The 24,894-nt window shown below is 37.7% G+C and overlaps 1 long non-coding RNA gene across 4 annotated transcripts in view; it reads left to right on the plus strand.

Moving 5' to 3' along the window:
* The window catches only part of LOC110149318 (uncharacterized), a 246,331-nt gene that overhangs the window by 208,623 nt on the left and 12,814 nt on the right, over window positions 1-24,894 (plus strand). For 2 of the 4 annotated variants that reach the window (XR_011490612.1, XR_011490615.1), the window contains exons 5-7: window positions 15,641-15,755; window positions 16,507-16,605; window positions 18,015-18,111. This is a non-coding gene — a long non-coding RNA (uncharacterized lncRNA). The remainder of the gene's footprint in view (window positions 1-15,640; window positions 15,756-16,506; window positions 16,606-18,014; window positions 18,112-24,894) is intronic. The other 2 variants (XR_011490613.1, XR_011490614.1) reach the window with 2 other exon arrangements.

Here is a 24,894-nt window from a genome sequence, read left to right on the forward strand (position 1 = left end):
TTATTCATAGAGGCATTCTGAAGAACACACTTTGAGAAATTTTGGATTAGAACAGTGCTTTCCACACTCTTTTAATCATACACCCTTTCCAGTAAAATCTTGACTATAAATGTCTATTAATGATAATTTTATATGTTTACTTCTCTTCCAAAATTTTATGTACGTTTAAAACCAACACAAAATTATAAATAAAAACAAAGTAAATTATGTTTTAAAAATATTTCATATTACTGACACAAAAATGTGCTTTCAAATTATTTATCTTTAGGTATAGTATTTTCTGTCTTGTTAAATATACTTTATTAATTTTGAAAACTATGGTCAACACTTTGTGATACAAGGACTAAAAGGATTGGTTCTAATTTCAGTTTATTTTGATAATTGGTTTTAATGGATTGTTCTAACTGTGTAGAAATGTTTTCTCACAAAGATATAGAGATCCCAAAGGAGGAAGTATAACTTGGGCTATATTTAAAATTTTTGATAAATTTTTTTATGCCTGCTGGGCAATTTCACAAATGTTGTATTAAAAAACTGCTTTCATCATATTTATTTGTGCTTTCTATAAGAGTATTACCATTAATCTATGGCTTCTTTGCAGGAGTCTTTTCAAGACACTTCATTTTTATGAAAATTAGCTTGTCAGAATTATATAATCTGTGAATTCACTTAACTAGCCACTCATGAATGGTGATGCATAGTGATACATCTGAAGGCATTGAAAGTATGAGTGAAAGAACCATGGGCATTCATGCAGTGCTTATCTCAAGAAGTCATGTGATTCAGAATTGGTGTCAAGCCACATGTTAATTATCAGTAAGACTTAGTTTCTTTCCTTTTTCTTTTTAAAATAAACAAAGCAATGATTCTAAGATTTTCTTCCCACACTATTATGTATCATTTTGCACACTTCTTGGAATGTCTGCACACTCATTTTGGAAGCCACTTTCTTCATCTATATCTACTGCTGCATCTTGGGATCCATTTAGGCTTGGGAAGTAGCTGTTCTTTAACAGCCAATTCAAAAGCAAAGAGTTATAAAGGTTATTATCAACGGCTTATCTTCCTTTATTTTCATTAATAGAACCTAGCATGACTTTTCACTCGGCATATGGTTCACCCAGCCAGAAACTGCCGTTTCCACCCATCTCGCAACTGGCCATTGGTGTGTGAGTGGAAGTCATGTGTGCGACATCCAGGTCGTGAACTTAAAAAGGCCTCTTTGCTCTCCACTTCTGCTTCCCCCTTCCCACTCAACCATAAATCGTTACACCAGAGCATCCAACCTGCAGTCAGTGATGGAAATTATTTGCTGAAGAGAGTAGAGACATCTGGTCACGTAAAAGATAAACTTCTATTTTATTTGAGCTATTGCATTTTGTGTTTCTTATTAAAGCAGCTTGGCATGTTTACCCTAATATAGCCCAACATTTGGATGGAAGAAGAATTTTCAAGGGACAACATTTGCTGGTAGCTTTCTCACTAGCACCTAGAACCAAACGCAAGTGAATTTTGCCTCATGTGTTCTGTCTTGACTGCAATGATAGAATCAGAACAAAAGGGTTGACTGTCTTTGTGGTGGTGGTGTAGTCTCTAAGTCGTGCCCGACTCTTGAGACCCCATGGACTGTAGTCTGCCAGGCTCCTCTGTCCATGGGATTCTCCAGGCAAGAATACTAGAGTGGGTTGCCATTTCCTTCTGCAAGGGATCTTCCTGACCCAGGAATCAAACTTGGGTCTCCTGCATTACAGGCAAATTTTTTAGTGACTGAGCTATGAGGGAAGCCTAAGCTTCCTTAATTAGCATTAGGAATTTTCAAAATACTCTCTTAATTTTAATCCTCAAACAACTTTATGAGTTTGGAGTATTTATCCCTATTTTATAGATAAAATATGTTTGTCCAGAGGATTTGAAGGCTCTACAGTTATTAAGGGAGAAGATCTAAAAGTCCAAAGTCCTTGATATCTTTTCATTCTGACTGCCTTTCTAGATCTATTTTGTTAATTAAGTATAGTTGATTTGCAATGTTGTGTTAATTCCAGGTATATAGCACAGTGATTGTTATACAAGTATATAGATATTATATTTCTTTATGGTTTACTACAGGATATTGAAAATAGTTCCCTCTGTTATACAGTAGGGCCTTGTTGTTTATCTATTTTATGTATAATAGTTTGTGTCTGCTAATCCTGACCTCCTCATTTATTCCTCCCCCACCCCTCTCCTTCTTGACAATCGCAAATCTGTTCTCCCTGTCTGTGAGTCTATTTCTGTTTTGAGATCATCTCATTTATGTCATATTTTAGATTCCACATATAAATGACATCACATAGTATTTTCTTTCTCTGACTTACTGCACTTAATATGATAATCTCCAGGTCCATCCATGTTGCTGCAACTGGCATTATTTCATTCTTTTTTATGGCTGAGTAGTTATATCTATTTTAAAAATAAAAAGTGTAACTTGATGGGTGGGAGGACAAAGACTTGTCATTTCTTTTTAACAAAGGAAATTTCTGACTTTTTAAAAGATACTGAAGCTCTCTATCATTGTGAATCTACCCTACAAAGAAACAGAAAGGCAGTTTGGTTTGACATATCCAGGTCATTTATTCCATCAATATGAATCGTGTTTGACCTGAAAACTTGGTCAACATGATCTGCTACTGAGGTCACCATCACAAATAAATACGTCAAGAGAAGTAACACAAAAATCCTTTGATTTATGTCAAGTGCATTAATTTTCAGAGTTGGATGGATAATTTAAAGGGCCTACAAGATTCTCCATGGTATATTCACTTATGCTTAAATAAAGATGAAGAATATGGTACAGCAGGAGGGAAAATGCACAAATGTCAGACAGGCGAAATACTTTTTGGTCAGCTCTCAGGTTCCTTTCTTAGTCTTAAAATCTAAGTTCCCTTGATCTCAAGGAAATCAGAGTTTCAAATGAGGACATGTCTTTTATGCCTCTCTGGCCATGTAGTTAAACCAGCGTTATGACAAGGCTCAGTAACAGAAACCAAGAACAAACTGTTTTTGTTTATTATAAACAATGCTGATAAACTGGCACAGGATGCCACTAGTCTGTCTTGGACCCTAGCTCAGGACTATATTCTTCACTTGTTGGTACATTTCATTCAAGTTTGACCATGACTTGAAGGGTCTCTGGAGATAATAAACATAAGATTGCAACAGATCAGTTGAGAGTAACTCTGTTCTTACAAATCCAACCGCCACCCCTCACCCCCACTGCCCCCTGCCCCGGCCTTTGGTCTAACTCTCTTGATTAGAAATTGGTCATCATTATTCCTCTTTCTGCCTTTTATGATATTTATAGAACAGAAAAAGCAGAAAGATCAACACCAGACTACTAATAATTTTCACTTGTAACATTCAATGAGATGTAGGTGTTGTGTCAGCTTTTCAAATATTCCAGCAAAAAATTGTTCTTTATTACATACAGACTTGACAACTCTTTTTCTTTTTCCCTTCACTGCCAAAAAAATATCATGAGAAGAATATGGTGATTGGAGAAGCAGAGAAGGTCTGGGTTAGGGATACACAGAAAGAATCATATATGTGAGTATCCTAGATGTGTGGAGCATGGTGTTATGAAATCTGAAAGAAGCAATAGGAAGGAAATCAAAATTTGTTTGGCACAAGGGTGATGAGGAAGCACTCATATGAAGAGCTCAACCATGGGACCATAGTTCAGGAGCAGCGCACTTATTCCTAGAACCACTGCAGAACAAGGCAAGACCTCAGAAACTTCAGGCGACACATCAAGATTCACTAATTTGAACTCAGTTACAAGAAGGATGTGGTTTTAGAGCTCAGCTAGGACACCAGAGAATCCACTAATTCATTCATTTACTCATTGTTTCATTTTCAGTCTTTCAATGCTTATTTATAGAGTACCAACCTACGTGGTAAAAACTAGGGCAGAATACACACAGTGTTAAGCAAGAGAGAAGAAAATCACTGTTCTCAGAATTTATATGCTGATGAATGACTAAGGAAAGGTTACTTTGATTTTGCTAAGTCACATCTGGTTCTTTGCAGTTCCATGGACTGTAGCCCACTAGGCTCCTCTGTCCATGGGATTTCCAGGCAAGAATACTGGAGTGGGTTGCCATTTCCTACTCTGGGGAATCTTCCCAACCCAGGGGTTGAATCCACATCTCTTCTGTCTCCTGCATTGGCAGGTGGGCTCTTTACTACTAGGGCCACCTGGGAAGCCGATAGGGATGCTTTAGTTCTTCCCAAATAAGAATTATACTGGTTCCAGAGTAGGAAGATACTGAAAGGAAAGGGCTTCAGCATCCTTAGATTTGGGCTTTGGAGAGATGCCAGCAGAAACTCTGGCAGATTATTTCACTGCCTGCATCTTCAGAATGGAAGGTTAAGAAATTACATAGTTTGTGTTGAAAAGTCTAAATCCAGGTAGAAAATTCAGTCTCCCAAGTCATCTTTTATTGTCATGATAGCATTGTGTCTTGATGTTCAACATTCCACTTGACTTTGTTATTATAGATCTAGACTAAAATGAAGCACAGACAGAAAATGTGTAATATTTTGCTCCAGTGATGGTTGTTTTTAGAAGCTGTTGTTTAACAAAGCCTCTGTTCAAGAATGGCTGATCTGTTATGACAGTCAAACCTTAATGTCATCCTTCTGCCTCATCACTTATTATGGTAAGGACTTACTATATTCAAGCTCCATGGGTTAAGAGATTCAAACTTAAAGATAAATATCTTCTATTGGCTATTGTAATATAGCTTTTATGTTATCTCAATTCCTGTAACTTTGATAAGCTGACTTATTTATTCCTCTTAACCTTATTTTTCATACCAAAATAGTGACCACCCCATTCAGGCAGTTTCACTTGATAACAGTAAAATCAGAAACTTCGCTAGCCAATCAAACTTCTTGTTGCTTAATGATGAGGGAAAGAGCTTTTATTTCCATTTCCTTAAAATGTTGACTGCTGCTTTCCTTTCTTAAAGAAATAAATTCTCATGGAATTAGCTGGCAGTTTTAAAGACTCTTATGCAAATTGGTAGCAGAGCTTAGGCAGTTATAAAAGAAGTGGATAACTATGGAAAATATGAAGAACAGGAGTGCTTTGACTTATATACATATATGTGGCTGCATTTAAATGTTGAATATGAACCAATAGCTTTGATAGGGAAAAAAATGAGGTTTCTGAAGTGTATGCAGTGAGCAGAATGAAACCAGTATATTTGCAAAGAAAATGTAAGGGAAAGGAAGACAAAATGAATATAGTGGGGTCTTGGAAAAAAATACTGCAACAATAATATATCTTCAAGGGTTAAAAAAGGGAGGCGCTGGGGGAGAAACAACATCCCCATGACAACTTGGGTAGTTTCTGTTTTCCTCTGTTAGAAACAATGGATCTTACCACCACGCTCAAGTCTGTAATAACAGCTTTTTATCACAAGAAAGTCATTCTGGATTTGTATTTTGGTTTAAGCATTTATGTGCTATTTGTCTGTCTTTTGATGAATGACCTATCCATACTTTGGAAATGTAGATTTTATTTTCAAAAACTATTCTTAGGGAAAATAATGGTATATTTTGGGGGGAAAAAAGAGCATAGACAAAAAAAGCACAGCTTTGCTGATTCTGGAATTCTTAGCTCATTTTTCATTTGTTTCAATTATAGAATCTAATTAAACAATAATCCTTGCACATTTCATTGTAAGAAAGATTATATAGCAGATGCCAAGGTTAATTACTGGACAGTTGACCCTACCAATGAATGGGGGATGTTGTATTTAGATTCATATAAAGAAAAAAGTATGAACTTACACTTTTTGCATGTGTGAAGTCGTATCAGAAATGTATATGGCTACAAATAAACAATGAGGAATAGACTTCCCTGCCTCCAGGATCCTTAGCTGTGCTTGGCATGCACCAGTTGTTTCTTAGGGAGAAAGCTTAGTTAGCTTGTCTCAGTGCTGGATTGTCTACATTTAGGTGTGGACTCTTATTCCTAGGAGATTGGAATCCAGATGTGAACAAGAGCCTACGATACAAAGCATAACTTTACCATAGAGAATACAAAGGAGCCTGGATTTGGAGTCAAATGAAGCTGACTTACTTGTGTGGCCTTAGATATACTGTACACATCTCCTGGACCCTAGTCTCTTTAAAATGGAGAAGTTGGATTCTTTAAAATTTTCCCTAACTCTAAATTCTGCAACTTGTTATTTTTTATTTTATTTTATTTATTTATTATTATTATTTTTACCATTTTTGTAATTATAATATAGTGTAATTGCAACAATCAAAGATGGGAGATGAACAAATATAAATGATAAGAAGTAAATGATGTGAAAACACATTCAAGAAAATAGCTGTACTCTGTTAACTAAAAGTTAGCTGAGATGAACTGATCAGTTTTGTTCAGCCCAGACCTCAGAGCATGTGTGCAGTGATGTTAAATCATGGTTCTGTAGAATCCAAATCTTACATTTCCAAATCGTTGCTCAAAATCACAGTTTTGTGGTATTCATATGTTACATTTAAGCAAAATACATTTTTGCCTATGATTTTCATATGTTCTATTTATCTCCATAATAACTGAATCACCTACTGGGTCTTTAATAAACCACCTGGTTTAGTTGCTAAGTCATGTCCAACTCTTGCGACCCCATGGGCTGTAGCCCCCCAGGCTCCTCTGTCCATGGGATTTTCCAGGCAAAAATACTGGAGTGGGTTGTCATTTCCTTCTCCAGGGGATCTTCCTGACCCAGGGATCAAACCCAGGTCTCCTATGTTGCAGGCAGATTCTTGACCAACTGAGCAGACGCCCCAAAACCACGTTTTGAGGATTTTTACTCCGAGGAACTTATACAGTTTTCCCTTTGAGGCTACGGAATCTAGATCCAGGTAATTAGCCAAGTTTCTACCCTGAGGTCATGCAGCTAGTTAATTACAACTGACAAGGGCTCCAACCTCCTCATCCACCTGCCTCGCTATGGCACTGGCCTCTCACTGCACCATGTACCTACAGCCCCTGCATAGATTACTGGCAGTTTGCCTGAATGGCCAGCAGCTCTCAACCGCTGGTGAGCATCAGAGGCAACTGGAAGGCTTGTGAAAACACAGGTTCCTGGGCCCTACCCTAGAGTTTCTGATTCAGTACTTCTGGGGAAGGGCTAAGGATTTGCATTCCTAATAAGCTCCTAGTCAGGAGTCCCCAAACTCTGGGATCTAATGCCTGATGATCTGAGGTGGAGCTGATGCAATAATAACAGGATAAAGTGCACAATAAATGTAATGTGCTTGAAACATCCTGAAACCATTCCCCAACCCCGCCCTGGTCCATGGAAAAACTGTCTTCCGCGAAACCAATCCCTGGTGCCAAAATGGTTGGGGACTTCTGTCCTAGATGGTGTCACTGCTGGTGGAGACCTCTGGCCCTTGGGGAGGTGTCTCAGTCCTCTCCGATAGTTCTTTAAAAGATTGCTGCCCAAATTTTAATAGGCCTGCAGATCACTTAGGGATCTTGTTAAAATGTGGTTCTGTCTTTCTGATGAATTCATAGATAATGCCAGTGCTGCCTGGATCAGCTGTGCATTGAAAAAACTCCAAAACATGCTCAGCTGCCAGGTAAATACCAGGAGAACAAACTAGAAAAATGCCGGTTGGGCCAGAAACATGTAGAATTCTTCAATTAGAGCATCACTTCCATGCAACTTGTTTTTAAATGCTACCTTTGAGATCCTTCCTGGCCAGCTCTGTATTTATTAGGAAAGTGAAATCAGGTATAACTTTAGGCCGCTGGCATTTCAGAAGTGTGAGTGAGATGGAGTTTGGATGGTGATACTATTATAATCACACCATTTAACTTTAGTAAGAGATTTGCTTCTGTTTCTACTCATAAAAATCCCATATCAGTTCAGTATTTAAAAACAATGCAATCTATCACGGTGTAAATCATCTTCCTCATGCTGTGAGCTTCTTGAATAATGAGACGTTGTGAACAGCCTCATCTCAGGACTGTTTCTTGAGGGATCACTGTTCAATCACAATTTAAATAATGGTCATCTTAGGTAGCCAAAGAATCTGATTTTGAAAGTTATTGAGTGTATCACTTTAGAAAACAAAAGAAGCCAAAAACAGAATATGAAAAAAATTCATTGAAGTTACATACTTGGTGGTCTAAGATAGCCAAGTTAAATCATTTCCACCATCAATTTCAATTAAGAAATGATTGTTGACTAGAGAAGTGTCTAAGAAGTATTTTTCCTGGCAAATGAAAGTTTCAAATACATTCTCAAGAACATTTTAATAAATATATTCTTTTACTTGAGCTGTCACAGACAATACCGTATAAAGTTCTGAGAAGACAAGCCATATGATCATCTCCATAAATGTTGAAAGTCTTTAACCCCCATTCTAGATAAAAGCAGAAAGCATAAAAAATAAGGATATATTATACTTACTTAATGTATGATTTATGTAAAATTATATATTAATCTGATATATAAATTATGTACATATATAATTTTGTATCTATCTACCTATCTCTATATTTCTTAGTCCTAAAGCCAGAATTTTACCTAATGTTGAAACACTAGAGGCATTTCCATAATAATATGAAGAAAAGAATGTTCTTATTTAACATTGTACTGGACATATTAGCTAGTAGAATCATATAAGAGAGATCTATTAATGGCATAAAAATTAGAAAATAAGTAAAGCTATTTTATTTCTATTTGCACATAATATGGCAACATACCTGAAAATTCTACTAGTGAATCAATGATAAATTCATCTTTTATGACAATCAATAATAACTAAAACAATAAAATAATTCACATATGCAGCAAGGTGTAAAATTAGCATACAGAGATCAATAGTCTTCACATACATCAATTATAGCCAGGATAAGATATAGTGGTTGAGAGACCTCATTCAAAATAAAAGAAGATAAAAATAGTTAAGATAAATCTAACAAGAATATGTACAATTTATATGAAAAATACTCTAAAATTTTTGAAAGCCACAAAATTTGACTTTGATAAATGAAAAGACATTTCTTGATTTGGGATAAGATTACTTAGCATCATAAATATGTTATTTATTATTTTAGTGAAATTGCAATAATGACCCAAACAACCAGCTTTTTTTCTGAAACCAGACAAGTTAATACCAAAGTTTGTGTGCAAACACAAACATAAGAGAATAGTTAAGAAAATACTAAAATAGAAAAGTTATGAGGATTTCACTGGTGGTCCAATGGCTAAGACTCCTTACTCCCAATTCAGGGGGACCCAGGTTTGATCCCTGGTCAGGGACACTAGATCCCACATGCCACAGCTAAGAGTTCACATGCCACAACTATTGATCCTGAGTGCTGCAGCCAAGACTCTGTGCTGCCAAATAAATAAATATTTTTTTATAAAAGGTAAATTAAAAAAAGAAAAGTTATGAAAGATGTGGGACTAGTCCTTCAGGCATTAAAATGTAAAAATAAAACTTCTGTAATTAAAACAGTAAATTATAAATAGACAAGCAGAATCAAATGGAAAATTAAGATAGACCCAAATACACAGGAGATGATAAAGGTGTCATCTCAAATCTGGACTTGAGATGACAAAAGATAGACAAAGATAAAACAAAGATGGACTTTTTAATAAATGCTGCTTGGACAATAGTATAGACATCTAGGAAAAGATAAAGTTTGCTTCATGTGTCACACTAGGAACAACTCCAAGTGGATGGGAGATTTAAGTGTGAAAAGTGAAACCATGTAAGTTTGAGTGGCTGAATTCCTCTGTAATCTGAGAATAGGTAAAAGCCTTCTGACTATGGCTCAAAATCTAGATGTGATAGAGAAAGGATAAATAAGTTTGATTACCTAAAAGTAGATAACTTTGGTATGGTAAAAAACACCATTAATTTTTAAAAAAATGATAAATAGGAAGATAATAGTAAGACATTTAGAAAAAGAACTAATATATTTAATGCATAAAGAACTTTTAAACCTATAGAGAAATATTTTACATTCACTAGGATGATGATAATAAAATAAGACAGATAATAATGAGTGTTGGTGACTGTAGCGAAACCAAAATCCTACATTTCAGTGTGAATGTAAAATGGCATAGAGCTTTGGAAAATAGTCTGACCGTTCTTCAAAATGTTCAACATAGAGTTACCATGAAAGCAAAAGTGTTAGTCGTTAAGTCATGTCCAACTCTTGCAAACCCAGGGACTATAGCCTGCCAGGCTCCTCTGTCATGGGATTTCCCAGGCAAGAATACTGGAGTGGGTTGCCATTCCCTTCTCCAGGGGATCTTCCTGACCCAGGAATTGAACCTGGGTTTCCTGCATTGCAGGCAGATTCTTTACTGTCTGAGCCACCAGGAAAGCCCATCTGACCTGGCAGTTCTGCTCCTAGTTATGCATCCAAGAGACTTGAAAACATATGTTTACCTCAAAATTTGCACACTAATGTTCATTGCAGCATTATTCAAAGTAGCTAAAAGAAAAAAAGTGGAAACAACCCAAATATTCATCATCTGACACATGAATAAACAAAATGTGATCTATTCAAACAATGGACTTCCCTGGCGGCTCAGACAGTAAAGAATCCGCCTGCAATGAGGGAGACCTGGGTTTGATCCCTGGGTTGGGAAGATCCCCTGGAGGAGGGCATGGCAACCCACTCCAGTATTCTTGCCTGAAGAATCCTCATGGACAGAGGAGCCTGGTGGGCTACAGTCCACAGAGTCTGAAAGAGTTGGACACGACTGAGCGACTAAGCACAGCACACAGCACATTCAAACAGTGCAATATTATTTGACAATAAAAAGGAACGAACTTCCAAGACATGCTGCTGCTGCTGCTGCTAAGTCGCTTCAGTCGTGTCTGACTCTGTGCGACCCCATAGACGGCAGCCCACCAGGCTCCGCCATCCCTGGGATTCTCAAGGCAAGAACACTGGAGTGGGGTGCCATTTCCTTCTCCCATGCATGAAAGTGAAAAGTGAAAGTGAGTTGCTCAGTCGTGTCCGACTCTTCATGACCACATGGACCGCAGCCCACCAGGCTCCCCCGTCCATGGGATTTTCCAGGCAAGAACACTGGAGTGGGGTGCCATTGCCTTCTCCGAGACATGCCAGTCCGTTGGTATTTGGTGGTGGTGGTGAAATGCTCTTTGCTGTTGCCTCTGCGGCCATTTGGTTGTTCAGTCACTAAGTCATGTCCGACTCTCTGTGACCCCACGGACTGTAGCACGCTAGGCTTCCCTGTCCTTCGCTATCTCCCCGCGTTTGCTCTGACTCATGACTGTTGAGTCGGTGATGCCATACCAGTCATCTATATTGTGGCTTGTGCCTCTGCCTCTGAGATACACAAAGAAGCTTCAGGAAGAGAAATTCTTTGTGCCGGTAGCTCAGGGCAAAGGCCGAGAATCTGCTGGATGAATAGAGATCACTGGCTTCATCAGACCAGGATTCCTAGAACTCAGAGAGGAGCCTGAGTCCCCAGCTCTTCTGCATCAAGATTTGGCATTTGCTCTCCTTCAGCAGATCTGGCTCAGCAGCTACATTCCCGCCTCCTCCCGGCTTCTCCCACACCTGCTTCCTGCAAAGGTGGCCTGTCTGTCAGGATCCTGGTTTAGTGGTGCCTCTCTGCCCCCCTGGGCTGTTGGGTTGCAGGGTCAAAGATGCTCAGCTAGTCTCCTTATCTTCCAGGTTCCAAGCAAGGGCCATTCGCTTGCTTCCTTTTGGTTTGCCACTTACTTTTGGAGAATTCCTCAGGATGCCTGAGATCTGCATGGAAATATGTTTCTTCTTAATATCCTTTCTTGACTTAGTTTTAAATTTGGTGGCTATTTTATATAGATTCTGAGTTGAGGCTATGGTGCTTTCTAGTATCAATATTTTTTTTACTCTTTCTGTTTTTAATCTTTGTCATCTTCTCTAGGTATCAGTAAGTGGAATGGTGGGAGAAATTCACTTTATACTTCTGTTTTATCTCTCTCTTGCCACCTCCCCTCCCCCCCCTCGCAACACCCTGCTATCATCAAGTTGGTCTTTAGGGGGCTGACTATCCATCTTATACAAAGACGAGGCCAGACTACTTTTCTTCTTCTTTTCTACCTTTTCTTCTTCTGGATTCATTTTTCCCTGTTTCTTTCTGTCTGTCTCTTTCTGTCTTTAATACATACGCTCAGATATATACACCCACTCCTGTGTTAGATCAGAATAGAAAATAAGTTTCTTATTTAGTATAAGGTAAGTAGTAAATGGGCTTCCCTGGTGGCTCAGTAGTAAAGAATCTACCTGCAATGCAGGAGATGCAGGAGACACAGGTTCAGTCCCCGGGTCAGGAAGATCCCCTGGAGGAGGGCATGACAACCCTCTCCAATATTCTTGCCAGGAGAATCCCATGGACAGAGGAGCCTGGCAGGCTATAGTCCATGGGGTCGAAAAGAGTCAGACACGACTGAAGTGACTGAGCACCCACGCACAAGTTGTAAATACTTGTAGGTTAGCAATGAGAAACTCTTTGATTTGGTGGTGAAACAGAATTAGAGGAAATAAGTAGCACAAAAATTTTTGCTGAGACTGACTTAAGTCATGCTTTTTGAACTCTATCAGCTGAAGTGGGCTTTTCCCCTTTTTTAAATCTCTGTTCCAGCTGATTACTTTGCAGCTCTGATGTTGCCTAAATAAGGAAGAGATTTGGGAACCTATGTAAATGGACTCGCAATATCCTTTGAAGGACAAGGAACGTGGATGGAAAACAATGGAGGACAATGACAATGATTTTTTTTAAAGATATTTCTAAAAAAGTATAGATCCATTTCTATTCAATTGCTCTGATACTGTCATTCAGAAAATATAGATGAAAAGAAGATATCATGGATCTTAGCTGAATAGTTCTTTTGGTTTTCATTTTTTTCATGTGAGTTGAATGTTAGAAAAGTACTTTAAATACTAAAGTCATAGAATGCTTTTCAGATAGACCGTATTTCATCCTAATCATTTGCAGGGTTACGGGCCATTGGAAGGGCTTTATTGTTTCATCTGTGTGAAATAAGGAATAACTCTAGGGTTTTGAGGAGTGACATGATCTGACCTAACAAAGTCACTATGGTTGATGTGTATAGAGAACAGATATATTCTATGAATGAATATAAAATTGGAAGATCAATTGGATGCTACTGAAGTAATTCAGGTATGAAATGATGCTGACTTGGGCCAGGGTGGTAACAGGTAGTACAATTAGGAATATATTTTAAAGTAAGATTTGCTAGTAGACAAGATGAGCGGGGTATAGGAATATGGAAGGTAAGGATGAGATAAAAATTTTTGTCCAGTGCAAATGCAAGAGTGGGTGTGCAATGATCTGAGATGGGAAGACTTTAAGAGAAACCGATCATGTGGAAAATGATGAAAACTCCCTTCTGGACAGACTTTGCTGAGATGTTTAGTAGGCATACAAGTAGAGAGGTTGAAAAGCTAGTGGGGCAGAGGGATCTAGATTTCAGTGGAGACATTTGAACTGAAAATATATTCTGGATGCCTCTGGCTTAGAGATGGCATTTAAAGCCACAAATGAGATCACAGCTCGGGAGTGTATGTGGAAGGAAACTGGAGAAATCCTTGGGCACATCCAGTTTCAGAGTTTGAGAGGTAGACAGGGACCATTTAATGGGAGGGATCAAGGCAAAAGAAAGACTAAGGGAATGTGAAATCCTGCTTTAAGAAAGAAAGAGTGATCAACTGTGTTAAATCCTACTGATGAGTCACATAAGACCAACACTGGGTATTTAGCCTTAGAGTTAGCAATGTAGAGGTGTTTGGAGATCTTGAAAAGAGCTGTTTATAATGACAGGTGTAGGACTTCCCTGGTCGTCCAGTGTTTAAGACTCTATGCTTCCAATGCAGGGAGTTTGGGTTCGATGCCTGGTCTAGGAACTAAGATCCCACGTTCTGTGTGGTGTGGCCAAAAATAAGTAAAAAAATAGAGTTAATTAAAAAATAATAAGTGTATGTTTTCATTTAATCAGCATCTTCTCTTCCATTAGTAGCCAAGTATCATCAAAACGAACTTCCCTGATAGCTCAGCTGGTAAAGAAAGAATCCACATGCAATGCAGGAGACCCTGGGTTGATTCCTGGATCAAGAAGATCCCCCGGGGAAGGGACAGGCTCCCCACTCCCGTATTCTTGGCCTTCCCTGGTGGTTCAGATGCTAAGAAATCCTCCTGCAATGTGGGAGACCTGGGTTTGATCTCTGGGTTGGGAAGATCCCCTGAAGAGAATGGCAACCCACTCCAGTATTCTTGCCTGGAAAATCTCCATGGAGAGAGGGGCCTGGTGGGTTACAGTCCATGGGGTCAGAAAGATTTGGGCACTACTGAATGTCTAAGCACATACACATCATCATCATCAAAACACTGTATCTTCTTTGGTCACTAGAATATCCATCATTTAGCTTAATAAGCACTTGTAAATGTTTGTTGAATGGGTGATTTCATTAAAGATGGACAAATTTTAATCTTTATTTGAGACCTACTTCTGAGCTCTTATGTCATTCATAAAACATTCAAAACATTCAGGGAAAATTCTTTCCCGGATTTACCATAAATTTACTCTAGATTTATGTGAATATGGACCAAGCTCTGAGCTTGGCCTTGGAATTGCAAAAAAAAAAAAAAAAAATCAGATGCAGTCAGTCTCCCAAAGAAGTCAGTCATAGCTGGGGAGGCAGACAGATGAATGGACAATTAAAATGCCCTTGGGTTCATGTAGTGATAACAGGGAAGAGACTCTGTGAGGAGGTAGAAGGTGTGCCAGGTGGGCTGGGGGGTGAGGGCAGTGGGAGTGTGGGGAGGTGATGAAGTCTCAGAGCCACATCTTTGAGCCTAGTTAGTGGACATCACCCAGCTGAGGGCTTCGAGGAAAGGCAGACCTCAGAGCAGCCCATGCTGCGTGCGTGGGTGGTGGGGAGCCGCACCTGTAGATAAACACATATTCCTTTCTTTGATTTGAGCACATCCTCCCACTCTCATATCTCTCATTCCCTCCAGCTCTAGCCTAGGTTTTTAATTCCTGGTTTGTTTTGCTGCTTTTCTTCCCTTTTCTCTGTTCTGCCTCCTCGTTTATGGCTGACCTCTCTTCCCAGCACAGTGCTTTCTTCGATTTCCTCTACAGAAACTCATTTATTTGATTTAAACTTGAGTTGAATCTAATTAACGTCTTCCATATGCAGCCCTGATGAGCACTGCCCAGACTTTCATGCCTTCTTCTCTTTTCACGGGGGCCCCAGACCTGTGCTGTTCCCCTTTCCTCCTCCGCACCTCCATCCTAGCTTTATTCTCCAGCTCAGTCCAACCACCTGAAGCGTCCTGAAGTGTGCCATCTGGTTCAAATCTTCTCAACGCATCCTATGCCCAACTTGAGCTTCCTTCCCAACACACCCTCCCCTCCTCTGGGGAGGTAAACTCACTCCTACTTTGCAAGATAATTAATATACGTCACCTCAACTACCGTGTATTGTAAAGATAGACAAAGTTAAGTTAAAGTAACATACATCATCAAAATCTGTGTAAGTTAATGTAACGAAAGTTTATTTCTTGGGTCTGCATAGGTCTGGGAGATGATCTTGGGATGATGTGTTTTTTGTGGCGGTTCAGTATTCCTCAGGATCTTTCCATCTTGCATCCATTCCACATCAGCAAGGGCTTCCACAACCACTGGGAAAGGTAAAGACTGGATGGAGAATTGTGAACTGGCTCTTAAATGCTCCTGCCTGGAAGTGACACCTGTCATTTCTGATCACATTTCAATGGCATGTGTCCTTGCATATGTTCAAAGAGAAAAGGGCCCTGAAGGAAAAGAGAACCAGAAATCTTAGTGATTATTAGTAATTTTTATCTTTGGGGATATATTGGTAAATGGTATTTGTGGGGACCCTAGAGGAAATTTTGCTGTTGTCACTGTCATCAGCAACTTATTTACTGGGAACATTACATAATTTACCTCTGCCTTGTTTCCCTAGCTATAAGACAAGGGTCATGATGACAGTAAAAGTGCTTAGAACTTAGCACAAGTTGAGTTATCAGAAAAAAATCATTATTGATTTGTACTATGAAGCCTTCCTTGAGCTGTCTGCCTCATCCCATCTTGCAGAATGAAGTATTTTCCGTTTAATGTTTTCACTCTTCCTTGTGTACAGCCAAAGATGGTTACCTTTGTCTCATAATGTATTATTCTTAGATGAGAGTGTGTGTTGCTTAAAACTACGGTTTTTTCTGTTCAACATTGTATTCTGGAATCTAGCACAGTGCCTGTCATAGAGGAGGTGCTCAATATACTTCACATGAATGAATGAGTAAGTGAATAAGGAAAATGAATGAATGAATGAACGAATCTGTGGTTTCAAAGCTCTGAGCTGGGGATTAACAATGTTTGGCCTTACAAATACCTCCTACTCTTTTTTTGTTTTTTTCCTAGAGTTCTACTCTCTGATGATATTATCACTCCTAAACTGCTTGTATGTAATCTATGGACAGAATGGAAGCATTCTTGACCTGGATATTGTCATCTTTACAGGTATGTTTTCTCCCCTAAAGAACTCATCTTTTCCCCTTGGTGTGGTCCACAGACTAGCAGCTCTGGTATCACCTGGGACGCCTGTTAGGTATAGAATTTCAGACCCCACCCCAGAATTGCTCAATCAGAATTTGCATTTTAACAAGATTCTGGCTGATTTGTATGCACATTAACATTTGAGAAACGCCATTCTACAGTACTTACTCAAGGTATCAGAATGAGCTTCTCTGCCCCCTACATGGGTTAGGGACTGAGAGAATGCAGTTATCCTAAAGTTGTGTGGGGTTGATATTGTTAACTCTATTACTGAGGAAAAGAACTTGCTTCTAATTGATCAAATATTAGCAGACTATGTTTAGTATGGGGGGAATGATGGATTTAGAAATGCCTTGTTCAGGAAGTTGAGGGGTTTGCAGTTGATTAGTATTTAATGCCAATTGGTTTATCATTTCTTTATCACTGGACATACAAAGCCTATCTGAGAGATTTCCAGATTTGGGAAAGTTATGGAAGTAACAGATGGCTTTTGCCAGACGGTTTCATGATATGTTAAGTTGAGCTGTTTCTTCGTAAATTAGTTGACCTTAACATTGTAGAAATCTTTATATAGGTTCTGTGCAATTTGAGAAAGAGATCAGGCAGCTGGGCTTCCTATATATCCATAAACTGGGAAGTCATTGTTATACTATGTAAAGACCTTGAAAACAGTTTTTAAAAGTACTCACCAAGTGTATTCCCTGCTGTAAGCATCTTTCATGTGAGTGCCTGGGAGTGATGTGTAATATCTGCCATGGTTCAAGGCAGACCATGGGCATGCCACAGTTGGTTCACATGTAAGTGAAGGACAGTAAGGAAGCCGATAGAGTCTAGTCAAAGAGTGATTGGTGCTGCTTAAAATTTGTTATTTCCCGAACCATCCAATGACAAATTTTACAAGAAAGTCCTATTTTCTTATCTGTTTTGAAGCTCCATGTAGAAGGAAATCTCCCATCATCCCTCACAATGAGTAACATCATTCAGCATAGTCAACATTAGCACAGGGTTATATGGGGAAATTTCTATATGAAAAATAGCCAGAAAATTTCCCATAGCTTCAGGATGCATTTGGTTAAAGAAGCTAATGTAGGATTCTGATATGATTGTGTATAAGTGTGGTCCATGGTTTTTTAATAGCAGACTCTGCCCAAGAATCATCAGGCTAGTTTTGAGTCTGAAAATTGTTCCCTTGTTCTTAGTAGCTGTGTATTTCTGCCTGCTGAGATTGCTATGCTCATTTTGTTTCTCTCACAGATAAAAAAGTCATTAAAGATTTATGGGACAATATATTCATAAGTAAGTGGTAAACATCCAAAATTATCTATCAAATAAAGAAGCACATGCCAATTTTTATCACTTTTTTGCCTCCTTAGCGTGCTGGGCTGTGCTTGCTCACTCAGCTGTGTCTCACTGTTTGCAACCCCATGGACTGTAGCCTGCCAGGCTCCTCAGTTCATGAGGATTCTCCAGGCAAGTATACTGGAGTGGGTAGCCTATCCCTTCTCCAGGGGATCTTCCCGACCCAGGGATTAAACCGGGGTCTTCTGCATTGCAGGTGATTCTTTACCAGATGAGCCACCAGGGAAGCCCTTATTCCCACTAGCATAGCTATAATTAAAAAGATAACAAATGCTGTCAAGGATGTGGGGGGTCAGAAAACCTATATTTCTGTGAAAATATAAAATTATATGGCTAATTTGAAAATAGTTTGGCAGTTTTGACAAAGTTAAACATACATTTAGCATACATTTCAGCAATTTCATGCATGGACATCTGTCCTGGGTAAGTGAAGACATATATCTATGCTAGAAAAAATTGCATACAAGGGCTCATAGCATCATTATGCCTAATAGCCAAAAAGTGGAAATAGTGCAAATGTAAGAAAATGTGGTATGTTCATATAATGGAATAATGTTTAGCAGTGAAAAGAAATGAAGTACTGGTATGTGATACAACATGGATGAACCTCAAGAGCATTATGCTAGGTGAGAGAAGTCATACTCCTAAATGTGTGTTTACATGAAAAAAACCCATCACAAATGTATAATAAAGATGCAAAGTGTATAACTAGCTGCTTGGGACATGAGATATGGGGTGAAGACAGGGATTAAGAACAAATGGGCATGAGGGATATTACTCGTGTGATGAAAATATTTTAAAATTAGATTGTAATAATAGTTGCACAACTCAGTGAATTTACTAAAAAATTGTACACTTAAAATGGGTGAATTACATAAGTGTGTAAATCATGTGAATGATTAAAACAGGTAAAATCTAGGCCTTGTATGTCATCTTGATATCCACTTGCGTGTATTATTGTTGGAACTTCCTTGTAGTCTTAATATTCCTACAGGTCCCAAATGATCCCCAGCCTCCATCAGAACGTCTCTCTCCTCATCAACATTTGCAGGATGCAGCTATAAACCCAGGCAGATTATGCCCTTTGCAGCTAGAAGATGTATAGAAACTTTCTAAAAAATAGTCAGTTATCATGTTCCAACTGCCGATGGGCCTGAAATTCACTCTTCTCCTTATTTCATCCTATTCATATTTCAGATCTCAACTCAAACCATACATCCTCAAGGAGTTCTACCTTCTTCATTATGCACCCTTGCCTGCCTTCACATTCATAAACTAATCCTTTTGTTGCAGTGACCATCTGTTGTTTAGATTTTTACTTTGTTCCAGCCAGGGATGCCATTTGTTACATTACTTTTAGCACAGTAATTCTCTGATACAGTGTCATTAAAATTTATTAAATACTAATTACCTGGGACTTTGTTGCAAATGTAGATTTCTATGTCTTACCTATAGGACTTCTAGTGGGTGACTTACAAATGAGTCATTTTGATGAGCTCAAATTATGCTTCTATGTATGTACTATGTAGTCCATGTACTGTTTTTGAAACAGAAAGATACATCGCTGAGGATGGAATCCATTAGGATATTTTTTTCAGTGTAAGTTTATTGAGGTATATTTTACACATTATATCATTCACCTATTTAAAAACACAATCTTATGATTTTTTAAAGTGAAATATAGTTGATATGCAACATTGTGTTAGCTTTAGATGTACAGCAAAGGGATTCAGATTTATGTTTCTGTATATGTGTATATGTATATACATGTGTATATATATGTGTATATACATGTATATATATGTGTATGTGCATGCTAAGTTGCTTCAGTTGTGTCAGACTCTTTGAGACCCCATGGACTGTAGCCCGCCAGGCTTCTCTGTCCATGAGATTCTCCAGGTAAGAATACTGGAGTGGGTTGTCACGCCCTCCTCCAGGGGATCTTCCTGACCCAGAGATCAAGCCCAAGTCTCTTATGTCTACCTGCATTGGCAGGTGGGTTTTTACCACTAGCACCACCTGGGAAGTCCGTGAAAGAGAAAAGTGAAAGTGTTGTTCACTCAGTAGTGTCTGACTCTTTGTGACCCCATAGACTGTAACCCACTAGGCTCCTCTGTCCATGGAATTCTCCAGGCAAGAATATCAGAGTAGAGTAGCCATTCTCTTTTCCAGTGGATCTTCCTGACCCAGGGACTGAACCTGGGTCTCTTTCATTGCAGGCAGATTCTTTACTATCTGAGCCAGGAAAGAATATACATATATTCATATAAACGTATGTGTGTATATATATGTGTGTGTGTGTGTGTGTGTGTGTATGTATATTCTTTTTCAGATTCTTTTCCATTATAGGTTATTACAACATTTTGAGCAGAGTTCCCTGTGCTATATAGTAGGTTCTTAATGTATATCTATTTTATATGTTGTAGTATGAATCTGTTAGTCTCTAACTCCTTGATTTTTTAAATTAAACTTACCAAGTTGCACAGCCAACACCATGAATCATTTTAGAACAGTTCTATCACCCTGATCATCTTTCTTATGTCCCTTACTTCTCCTTTCTCCATCTGTATCTCACTGCCCTGCTCTAGGCAACCAATACTCTACTTTCTTTTTCTATAGATTTGCCTTTTCTGAATATTACAAAAAACTGGAATTCTACAATATATGGTTTCTTCTACCTGGCTTCTTCCCCTGAGTGTAATGTTTGACAACTGGTTGCTTAAGAACTGAAATGTCAATAACAAGTGAATGAAAAGGCCCAGGACAGACATCGTGACATGTATCAATGGCTTCTTCTTTGTTGTTGCTAAATAGTATTCTGTTGTATGGGTATACTACATTTCGTCTATCTATTTGTTAATTGAGGGACACAGATTGCTTCCCATTTTTGGCTATTATGACTAATACTGATATGAATAATCATGTGCAAATTTTTGTGTAGATAAATATTTTCTTTTTTCTTGGGTAGATACCTAAGAATGGACTTGCTGGGCCTCATAGTAATTTATTTTAAAAATTATAAGAAATTATAATTCAAAAAATTCAAACGATTTTCCAGTTAGCTGTATACTATTTAATATTCCACTCACAGTGTGGGAGATTTCCTGATTCTCCACATTCTAGCCAACACCAGTCATTATCTGTATTTTTGTTATAATGGTATCTCATTGTGGTTTTAATTTACCCTACTGATTAACGACATTGAGAATCTTTTCATGTTCATTCATTTATTGTTTTTGGTGAAATCTCTATTCAAATCTTTTGGCCATATTTTGATTGGCTTGTTTTGTGGTTCAGTTGTAAGGGTTCTTTACAATGATGTATTCTAGTACATATTCTTTATCAGATGTGTGTTTTGTGAATATTTTTTCTGTTTATGGCTTGTCTTTTCATTTTGCTAATGGTATATTTTGAAATGTAAGAGTTTTGAATTTTGAGGAAGTTTATTAAAAATCAATTTATTGAGAAAATTTATGGACCATAATTTTAGTATTGTATTAAGAAATCTTAACATAACCTAAGTTCTCAAATATTTTCTTTTATATTACCTTCTAAGATGTATATTGATTTAGGTCTTTAATCTATGATCCGTTTTGTGTTCATTTTTGTGTATGATATGAGATAAGATCTAAGTTCATCTGTTTTGCATGTAGATATCCACTTGCCCCAAAATCATTTGTTCAAAACGAAAATGAGTTTTATATGCAAAAAATGATATGTCCATTTTATGCCAAAACCACTGTCCTGATAACTGTAGTTTTAAATTAAGTTTTGAAATCAAGAAGTCAAAGTCTTCCTCCTTTGTTCTTCTTTTCAAAACTTTTGGCTGTTCTAGGTCTTTTGTGGTTTTATACGACTTTTAGGATCATCTCATCAGTTTCTGGCAAAAAAAACCTACTGGAATTTTAATAGATATTGTCTTGAATTTATAGGCCAACTTGGAAACAACTGTAATCTTATGACTAATGAGTATTTCATTTAATGTAGATGGACTGCCTCTCCAGCCATTTATAAATTTCCTCAGCAATGTTTATAATTTTTAGTGTACAAGTCTTCAACCACTTTTGTTAAATTTATTTCTATGTATTATATAATTTTAAAAATCTCACTGGAGTATTTGGGATCTATCATGATCAGAGATGGTTACTTAGATATGATCAGTGGTTATGTCTGATAATGTAATAACAAGCAGTATAGTTTTACTTTAAAATTTTGTTCATATTTTCCAAAAGTTTCATGAATTCTTTTTGTAAAGTTAGTGATGCCCTCAAACATAATAAATCATCAGTATATAAAAGGAAATATGTAAAAGGGAAAACCTTAATGATAGTAATTAAAGCAATTATATACTACACTCCTACTATATACCAAGAATCTTTCCTAAGTTCTTTACATATATTACTTCATTTAATCATCTCAATGACTTCATGAATTATCTCTATTATAATGCCCATTTTATTGATATGGGAAACTGAGTCATAAAGCAGTTAAGGTACTTGCCCAAGGTCTCAAGGCTTGTAGCAATCTGAACTGGCTCTAGGTTCCATGCTCTTAACCACTGAATATTGGAATAAAATCTACCAAAATATTACTACTAAATATCTCTGAATAGGTTACCATAAATAATTTAATTTAAAACACTTCTTGGAATTTTCTAAATGAGTGTGAATACTTTTATAGATAGAAAAATCATTGAAAGTATCATAAAATAATTCAGTGGTGGACTCCATCACTTGGAATGCTTTTCCTTATCTGTCCTATCATCCTGAAATTCAGTCAGCAGTGGTGACCCAGTGAGTTTTAAAACATTTTGTCTTTCTTTCTCTGTGAAATACCTAATCTATTACTGTAATCAAACTTTCACATTTAAATCTTGTATTACTTTACCCAAACCAAAGGCCATTCCAGTAGCAATTTCTGTAGTGTAATAAAAGGAAGTGCATATTAACATATTTAGACAAACAAAACATAAATAAGGAAAGCAAAGAAAATTCAGGTATTAAATTTTATTTTGAAAAAGACATACAACTCATTTTCTTTCATTCATACACTATTAAATGAACTCCTATGTAACATTTAAATTGACATTTTCACTCATGTTTCTTCTGTTTTTGTGTCTTGTTAGTGAACTGGCATTTTAATGTCCCAAAGTCATAAGGTCGCTAGAAAAGCCTTGTAGACTATAATTAAAAATCGCTATTCCTTTAGCTGTTTGGCTCAGCAAAGGCATAGGGCACAATCTTTTAGAGACATTGCTCCTGAGATGAGAATGAAAGATTTTGACCTTTTATTGCAGCATTCATGAGTCGGAAGAACTTCATTTATTTTAGGTAAAGAGCAAATGGAGCGTTGGCTATTTTCAGTAATTCAAGAGCAGCTGAAGTCACCTACGGCTTGCCAGTCAATAGTCTTTTGTAATGTTTTCCATTTAGAAAACTATTGTACTTGTCTTTAAAACATTAGTGGCTCTTAGCTAGCAATTTGAACACACACACACACACACACACACACACACCCATGTGACAGCAGTCCAGGAGTTGGTGAGCTGTCCTAATAAAGAACACTACCCTAATGTGTGCAAATTTCCCTCTTTCTCCCTCAGAAAAGACATGCTCTTCAAAACTAACAAATCATTCAAAGCTTGACTTTAAATGTAAACTAACTAGAGCCTTGAGGCTCCATCTAGTTCAGTGTTTTAATGTGGAGGAGAAAACGCCTAAGGTCTATTTGATATTAAATGAACTCTGTAAGCACAATAATATTGTGCTTGCTCATATATAAAATTAAGGGCATGGTTAATCTCGGCATTGATAATCATTGAAAAGTGCCAAGAAAGGATTTCGCCACTTCCACCTTAGTCCATAAGTCACATATTAAAGCTATATGTAAGCGCTAAGAGAGCTAAGTCCACTCTGATTTGTTTAAACCACATGCAATCGCAGACACCTAAAAAATATGGAAGTTCACGAGGTATTTTAGTATCTTGAACTCTACAGCCTGAGAAGAAGCAAATCTTACTATAGGAAGTTCAGTTACTAGGATTCACCCCTGCTGTTCTAAACAGTCGATATAAATTGCTGCATAATTAGCCCAGCTGCAACAATCCATTGATCCGAGAGACAAGCTGCAGAGAACTGAAGCCATGGTTCGATGCAGCCTGTTCTGGAACACCTCGGTAAACATGTGCCTGGCAAACCTGAGTGGAAATACTAGGGGATGTAGCTTTGCCACATGGTTTGCTTCCGCCTTGGAAGAGAGTGCAGGGATCATTAAAAAGAGAATTCAGAACAAATAGAAAGATCCGCTTTTAAAGGTTTGAAAGTACATGAGGGTGGGCTTGGGAGTTTATTACTCCCGGTCAGAAAGACAAAGTCAATGCTTCCCTTAAAAGAAAAAAGAAAGACTTAGGGGTGATGGAGATAGTGGGGCGGGGGAGACAATGTGTTGAGTTCTAAAGCAGCATGGCAAGAGAAAATCCAAGTGATATTAATAATGTGTGAAAATTATGTAATTTCTGAAGGCTACCCTTGGAGCAATCCACAATATGTTTTTAGAATCAGATGTGTCAGACACATTTCCACAAAACCAACTTCCTAACTCATCAAAGATAGAAACCTTGGAACTACATGCTGGATATGTCATCTCCAAGAAATATACAATGATTGTTTTAGAACCAAATTTCTATATTATTGGTGGCACATGTAATAATTCAACAAAAATCTCAAATGGAGATAAAACAGAGCTCCTTTATCATAGTATATTAAATGTGATATAAACTATGTGCAAGATTAGGAATAAAATTCTGTAATAGACCAGTAATTAGGAAGATTTGACATAGTTGGACAAAGCTACCATTTTCAATGGGCTTTTAAATTCTGCTGTGACTTGTACAGA

Source organism: Odocoileus virginianus, chromosome 12 (genome assembly GCF_023699985.2).
Source record: "Odocoileus virginianus isolate 20LAN1187 ecotype Illinois chromosome 12, Ovbor_1.2, whole genome shotgun sequence".
In the NCBI taxonomy this organism is placed as follows: Eukaryota; Metazoa; Chordata; class Mammalia; order Artiodactyla; family Cervidae; genus Odocoileus; species Odocoileus virginianus.